At 37.9% G+C, this 8,064-nt stretch overlaps 1 protein-coding gene across 3 annotated transcripts in view; it reads left to right on the forward strand.

Annotated features, from left to right (window-relative positions):
- Trim37 (tripartite motif containing 37) overlaps positions 1 to 8,064 on the forward strand; it is a 130,814-nt gene that overhangs the window by 24,626 nt on the left and 98,124 nt on the right. The gene's annotated exons all lie outside the window — the stretch shown is intronic.

Genomic DNA, 8,064 nt, shown 5'->3' on the forward strand with positions numbered 1-8,064 from the left:
AGAGAGAGAGAGAGAGAGAGAGAGAGAGAGAGAGAGAGAGAGAGAGAATGAATATATTATATTTCAGACAGACCAGGGACAAGAGGCTGAGGTGCATCTATAACATACCAAAGTGGACCTGGTCTCCAGGTTCTCCCAGCATCTCTCAGTCCCTGTTATAAGGTATGGCTGGCATTCCACCCTCTACCCTAAACTTTCCAGCCCAAGTTCCTCCCTATATAATCCAGACATTTTGGTCTCTCTCTTTTCTCTATCTCCCCTCCCCCTTGCATTTTCTCTCTACCTTTGTGCTCACTTTTTCTCTCTTCTCCCTCTTTTCTGGTCTCTCTACTTCTTTGCCCTGTTTCTTGGGACCCATGAACCTGTCTGCCAAGGGTATTCCCTCTGTCTCTTTTTTTCTTTCTTTTTTCTTTTCTTTTTGATTTTTCAAGACAAAGTTTCTTTGTTTAACATCTCTGGCTCTCCTGGAACTTGCTTTGTAGATCAGGTGGCCTAAAACCCACAGAGATCCTCCTGCCTCTGCCTCCCCTTCACAAGTACTGGGATTAAAGGAATAGACCACCACTGTCCAGCAAAATTGTTCTCTGTTTTGGAGATTTTCTTCTTGTGTTGAGTCTTTTTTTCCTGGTTTCCATTGTTGCTAAGACTCTTGGGTTGTCCATGTGCTGTTGTTTTATTCTTCAATAGCTTGTCAGGATAGCTAATCAGAATTAACTTCCATTACATGTCTGAAAACATTTTTATCTTTTCACGATTGGCAGTTGACTTATAAGGTGTAGTACATGCATATTTATTTAGTACTCTTATTTTCTTCTCTGGACACTCATTCTTGTTTGTCTGAGACAGCATCTTGAGACATATTTAGCATATACTGTCCTGGAACTTGCTGTGTAGCCCAGGATAGTTTTCCTTTTGCGATCCCCTTGACACAGCCTCCCAAGTGCTAGTACCACACCCAGTACAGCAGTCCAGAGACTTTTATCCCTGGCTTAATAGGGTAATTTTATACCAATTGTAGTATACTAAGTGAGTATCTGAAGATTTATTGGCTGTTTTGTTTTTAAACAGCTAATGTTACCCATAATACCTGTGTGGAAAGTTTGTGATTGATACATTCGATAAATGTGTATGATTTTGAAACCATCACTGTTGTCACAGTGGTGAACATGGACATTTATTTTTGTACATCTTTGTTTTTTGTTCACCCACTCTTCTCCATGTAGCCCCCAATTTGGTTTCTGTCATAAATTGATATTTTCTATAATTATATAAAAATGTACTCTCACACACTCATTTTATATTTAACTTCTTTCAGCAAAATTACTTTTGGGTTTCATTCATGGTACTGAATACATCAACAATTTTTTCCTTTTCATTGCAGAATGATCACTTTATATAAACATTACATTTGCTTTTCCATTCAAGTGATTATATTCATTTGGGCTGATTATAAACAACAAAGGTTTGTTTGGGGCTATTATAACTAGAGCTACTAGGGACATTCTTGTCCAGATCTTTACATGGATATATATATATATATTTCTCTTCCTGTTAGGTCCACTTAATACAGATGGCTGAATCAAATGATAGATATCTGAAAAACAATTTAAAAATAAAAATCATTAAAAATTTTTTGTTTTGTTCTTAATTTTGTGTGTGTGTACACGCGCACATGTGTGCAGAGGCCTAAACTGTTGGGTCTCTTGAGCTGGAGCTACAGGTAATTGTGGGTGCTGGGAACCGACTTCCTTTGAAAGGAGGTCATGCTAATAACTGCTGAGCCATAAATTCCTCTAAAGCCTTATTTTTAAGTAATTGCTGACAGTCTTCTTACCAAGTTGGCCATTTTATAGTGCTACCAGTATGGTCTCAATTCTTTTGCAGTACTGGTATAGTACAAGACACAATTTTTTTTTTTTTCAAGATCTACTCTTTTTTTTTTTTTTTAAGGGTTATTTATTTTTTTTATTTATGAGTACACTGTAGCTGTCTTCAGACACACCAGAAGAGGGCATCGGATCCCATTACAGATGGTTGTGAGCCACCATGTGGTTGCTGGGAATTGAACTCAGGACCTCTGGAAGAGCAGTCCATACTCTTAACCACTGAGCCATCTCTCCAGCCCAACACAAATCTTCTTAAAATAGCTGTTTTCATGAGAGTATTTTTATGGATGTAATTTCTGTTTGCCTGTGTCTAATGATGTTGAAAATCTTTTCTTATACTTACTTGCCATCTATATTTGTTGAAGTTCTCTTCAAATCATTTCCCTATCATTTTATTGAGTTTTCTTTGGTTTTCTTAGTTTTTATAATTCTTTGTTGTTTGTCCTAGGTAGTTTTTGTCAACTTGATGCATGTTAGTTATTTGGGAAGATGATTCTCAGTTGAGAAAATGGTTCTATCAGATTGGCTGTAGTCAAGTCTGTAGGATATTTTTTTTAAATTTATAATTGATGTAAGATGGCCCAACTTAGTAGAGACTTGCCACTACTAGGCAGGTGGTCCTGGATAGTGTAAGAAAGCAGGTTAAACAAGCCATGAGCAAGCCACCAAGCAGCATTCCTCCATGACCTCTGCATCAATTTCTGCTTCTATGGTCCTGCCTTGAGTTCCTAGCCTGACTTCCTTCAGGAACAGAATGTGACCTGAGAGAGGTAAAAAATAAACCTTTGCCTCTCTTTAGGTTCCTTTTGCTCATATGTTTTCTAACAGCAATTGAAACCTAACACGTTGTCATTTTAAATGAGTGTCTAAGCTGCCTGAACCTGCCTTGAATTCAGTGGCTTCCTGCCTCAGCCTCCTGGAGAATCTATATATTTTTAAAATGTAGATGTTAAATCCTTATGTGGTAAATCCTTTGTAAAGACTTTCTTGGAGGCAGAGGCAGGCGGATTTCTGAGTTCGAGGCCAGCCTGGTCTACAGAGTGAGTTCCAGGACAGCCAGAACTACACTGAGAAACCTTGTCTCGGAAAACAAAAACAAAAACAAAAGGTTTTCTTATTTTTGTTTTTATTTTTTCTAGATAGGGTCTCTCCATATAGCTCTGGCAGTCCTGGAATTGGCTCTGTAGACCAGACTGGCCTCAAACTTATGGAGATCTGCCTACTTCTGCCTCTCCAGTGCTGGGATTAAAGGTGTGCACTATAACTGCCTGGCTGTTTGTTTGTTTGTTTTGTTTTTTTTATTTAAGTAGAGAATTATTAAACTTTTGCCAAAGTCTGATTTGTCTGTTTGTTCATTTTGTGTCATTTAAATTTTTCTCTTATGTTTTTTCATAAATATTGTTTTAGGATTTCCGTTTAGTTAAGTCTATGATACATATATTTTTTTTTAAATGATTTTTAATTTATGTCTATTTGTATTTTGCCTGAATGTATGTCTGTACTATGTATATGCATTGTCCACAGGAACCAGATGAGGGAATAAGATCCCCTAGAAGTATAGTTAGAGACAACTATTAGTTGCCGTATAATGCTGGAAATTGAAGCCAGGTCCTCTGGCAAAGCAGCTAATGTTGTTAACATCTGTGCTATTTCTGCAGCCCCTATATTCAGTGCATATGAGGCTGGAGTACAACCTCAAATGTCATATTCAGGAATACCATCCTTCCTTTGAGTCCACTTTTGCTCAGCCTGGAGCTTAGCAACTAGCCGAGACTTGTTGATCAGTGAGTTCAGAATCTTCCTGTCTCAGCCTCATCACTAGACTCACAAGTTCACCATGCCCAGTACACTGGGAAAGGCCATTGTCAGTAAGATTGGAAGAAGGAAAAGGACAGACTTTAGTTTGGCTTCTCATTTGTAGGAATGGACAGGGCAGGTAGTTATGGTTGATGTTTTAGTTGGATGATTTAAATTATTTCTAGTGGGTTCTAAATGATAAGTGATAACTTTGTAAGGTGGCTGAACAGGTATAAATACTTGTTATGAAAGCTTGTGCTACCTGAGTTTGATCCCTAGAACCTATGTAAAAAAGGGAACAGACTCCACAGTTATCCTTTGACTTTCAGATGCATCATGGCACAGCATGTTCTCACACGGACAGAAATAATGCATGCACATGATAGTAACAAAGTTAAGAACATTTAAACTATAGAGTTGTCCCTAATGGTCTGTGCCTTAGCCACTGGGATGGTTAAGTCAAGGGAATATTTTCTCCTGTATAGGCTCTGAATTCTATAGTATGTATATCAAATTCTGTAGTATATATACGCTCCCATTTGAAGATTCTGCTGCTGGCAAGAAAGTGGAATACTCCCCAGCAGAGTATTTTAAGATGTTAAAAACACCATAGTATAAAGTTGGGTTATTAATCCCAGCACTTGCGAGAGTAGAGGAGTGTGGATTCTGTGAGTTTAAGGCCAGTCTGCCTTATATAGTGTTCTAGGCCAGCCAAGGCTGCATTCAGAGAAACCAGGAGGCTCCTTGGGGCAAGCTGGCCAGCCTTGCACACTTGACAAGTCCCAGCCCAGGGAGAAACCTTTTTAGGGGGTGGGAGTAAGGGACACAAAAACAGTGACTGGCACCTGAGTAATGACTCTGAAGGTTGTCTTCTGGTTTCTGTATGTACACAGAGAATTAAAAAGCAAGCAAGGATAGTGAACAGATAGACAAAGTGGGTGCCTAGGTAGCCAGTAATGTGAAATTTCACTGATTTAACAATGAGACAGAAAAACCATAAAAATGCCATGATATACCCATTAAATTTATAAGCAATTGTAGACAATTATAAATATTGGCAAAAGATTTACTGAAGAGAACTTTGTTTTGACATATCTCATGAATCGAGCAGTTTGTTAATATCAGGCTTGTTTGCTAGTATGCTCTAATTAGCAATTTCAGTTCTAGAAAAACTGGATGATACCTACAAGGAGCCACGTATGAGGATCTCTTTTCATAATTAGTTTTAATAGTGAAATGAATAAATTATGCTTTTCACTCCAAGGTGTTCCTCTGAAACTACTGAAATGAAAGGCAGTCTGCAATTCAGCTTGAGACTGTGGTGCACGCCTATGTGTAGCATCAAATATTTGAAAGACCTGTGGCCAGAGGATCTTGAGCTTAAGGCAATATAGGGAGATTTAGGTGGGCTTTGGTTGGTTGGTTGGTGGTTTGGTTTTTTTGTTTTTGTTTGATTTTTGATTTTTTTTTGTCTTTTCATCATTTACCAGTATGTTTATTATGTAATAGCCCTGTCATTTGGTATCATCATTGATAAAAACCAAGGCTACATGTCTTGATGGGTCTATTCTTATATGCTATAAGCAATAATTTCTCAAAAGATGTAAACCCAATTGAAATGGATTATGTTAACCTTCCGTTACTGTGACAACCTACTTAAGAGAAAGGCTTATTTTCACACTGCTTCAGAGGGTTCGGTCCATAGTATTGCAGGTTATTTGATCACATTGTGAACCCTGAAGTTGTGAACTGGGAAACCCTATTTCTTGTGGTGTGGCTAAGCCCTAGCACACACCTTTAACCCAAGATCTTTCTGTAAACAAGAGCTTCATAATGTCAACCATAGGTCAAGAGGTGGAGCAAACAATCTGTTGACAGGGAGTGAATATAAGAAAACCCAGGAAAGAGGAAGAAGGTCTTTGAGTTGAAGGGTATTTAAAACAATGTGGAGAAGGTGAAGGAGAAGGAGCAGGAGTTTTTCCCTTTGGGAACATCAGTGGAGTAGGAAGGTCATCTGGGGGCTTTCTCTGTCTCTCTGAGCTAGCAGGCTTTCACCACAGTGTCTAGCTCCTGAGTCTTCATTTGGTAAATTGAGTGTTTGAGATTTTATTTTAAAAGCACCATGGTACAGTGGCCTTGTTGCTTTGGGAGGGCTATAGGAAGGCAGTATGTATATCATGCTCCAAGAAACCTATTTAACTTGTAGCATTTGGGAATGAAGAAAGTGACCAGGATCCCAACATACCCTTCAAGACATGATCTAACTTTAATTCATTGGGATTTGCCTCTTCAATAATTTGCTACCTCCAGTAATTCTATAGGTTGGTGACAGTCTGTTGCCTGGCCCTTTGGATAGTTGAATATCATCCATAAGAGAATGTTATAGTTTTATTTGTTAGAGCTAGCTGCCTTGACAGAATTCCACTGAATGGGATCCTTGAACAACAGAAATTAATCTTGTCATAGTTTTAGATGCTGGTGGTTCAAGGCCCAAAGTGCTAGCTGGTTTCATTTTTATCTTGAGATCTCTTATTTGGCCTATGGATAGAATTACCTTTTCACTTGTCCACACAGGGACGTTTGTATGCTGAGAACCCTGGTTGTTTCATTTTTGCCTAATTAACTCACCTTCAAATACAGTTAAGGACCTGTGTTGTATATATTTGTAGATGATGAAAGATACAATTCAGCCCACAATAATGCGTAGTTTCCCAAGCTGCCTCATGATCTTTATAGACAGTAGAAATAAGCAGTGGCAGACACTATTCCACATTGCAGTGTAGAGTGCTGGAACCTCAGACTGGTTTTCTTAAATTCAGAATTCACAGTCTTTTAACTGTTGTGCATATTTTACTAGATTAGATTTCTCATTCCTTTTAATAAAGGATTTATTTTATATGTCTATCTGAGTCCTTGTATATGTATGCATGTATACTACATGTATGCCTGGTACTTGAGAGACCAGAAAAGGAGTTAGAATGTCTTGGAATCTGTAAGCTGCTGTGAGTCAACATGTGGGTGCTGAGAACCAAACCCAGGTCTCTGCAAGATAAGCAATGCTCTTAACTGCTGAGGTATCTTTCCAGCTCCAGATTTCTCATTCTTTATCACTGACTTAACTTAATATTTCAAGAACTGATAAGATTGTGTGAGGGCTGGAGAGATGGCTCAGAGGTTAAGAGCACTGGCTGCTTTTTCAGAGAACCTGGGTTCAATTCCCAGCATCCACTTGGCAGCTCATTACTGTCTATAACTCCTGTTCCAGGGGATCTGACACCCTTCTGCAGACATATGCAATCAAAACACCAATGTACATTAAAAAAAAAAAAGATTGTGTGAAATAATGTGTGATATCAGCATTTCTTTTTTCTTTTTTTTCCTTTTTTTTGGTGTTTTCAAGACAGGGTTTCTCTGTGTAGCCCTGGCTGTCCTGGAACTCACTCTGTAGACCAGGCTGGCCTCGAACTCAGAAATCCGCCTGCCTCTGCCTCTCAAGTGCTGGGATTAAAGGTGTGTACCACCACTGCCTGATGATATCAGCATTTCTATTAGCTATATATAGAATTAGAAATGCTTGTTAAAGGTGTAGAACTTGAGTATCTGCTCGTTAATATATAAAGTAGTTTAACTGTATCAGTGTGAAAATATATTTGTAGTTATTTTTTTACTTAACCTTAAAACAGGAGGGAAAAGTTGATTAAAATCACATAAAGTCAACAATTTAATTGTTAAAATGCAAACCTAGGTTCTCCAAAGATTCTTAATTTACAAACTCATTTTCAAATTTAAACATTTTTAAAAATTAATTTTATATGTATATGAGAATTTCCGCTTGTGTATGCACCACATGTGTGCCTGGTGCCCAAGGAGGCCATGGGGAGCATTTGATCCCCTATAAGTGTATGTTGTGAACCACCTTGTGAGTACTAGTAATTGAATTGGGTTCCTCTGTAAGTTCTAATACTTTTAACCAACATTGCTAATTTCTAAGCAGCAGATGTTCTTAACAACAGAACCATGTTTCCAGTCTCTATTTTTAATTATTTTTTATTTTTTGAGATAGAATCTTACGTAAGTGCAAGCTGACCTTAATTTCTTCACGTAACTGAAGGATGACCTTGAATTTCTAATTTTCTACCTTCCAAGTGCTGGGGTTGCAAATAGGTGCTAATAGGATCAGTTGTACTTTTGTTTTTTCATTAAATAACCAGATTAGCTTTATAATTTTCCACTGTTTTATTTCATTTTAATATATTTAAACTAAAATATAGTTGCATCACTTCTTTTCCTTTGCTTCTTCCAAACTTCTCTCATGTTCCCATGTCTTCTCCTTTCAACTCCTCCTAAGCCTTCCCCACATTGGTAGCTCCTTTTTCTTTGA

This window comes from Grammomys surdaster, unplaced genomic scaffold, assembly GCF_004785775.1.
Source record: "Grammomys surdaster isolate TR1022 unplaced genomic scaffold, NIH_TR_1.0 213, whole genome shotgun sequence".
In the NCBI taxonomy this organism is placed as follows: domain Eukaryota; kingdom Metazoa; phylum Chordata; class Mammalia; order Rodentia; family Muridae; genus Grammomys; species Grammomys surdaster.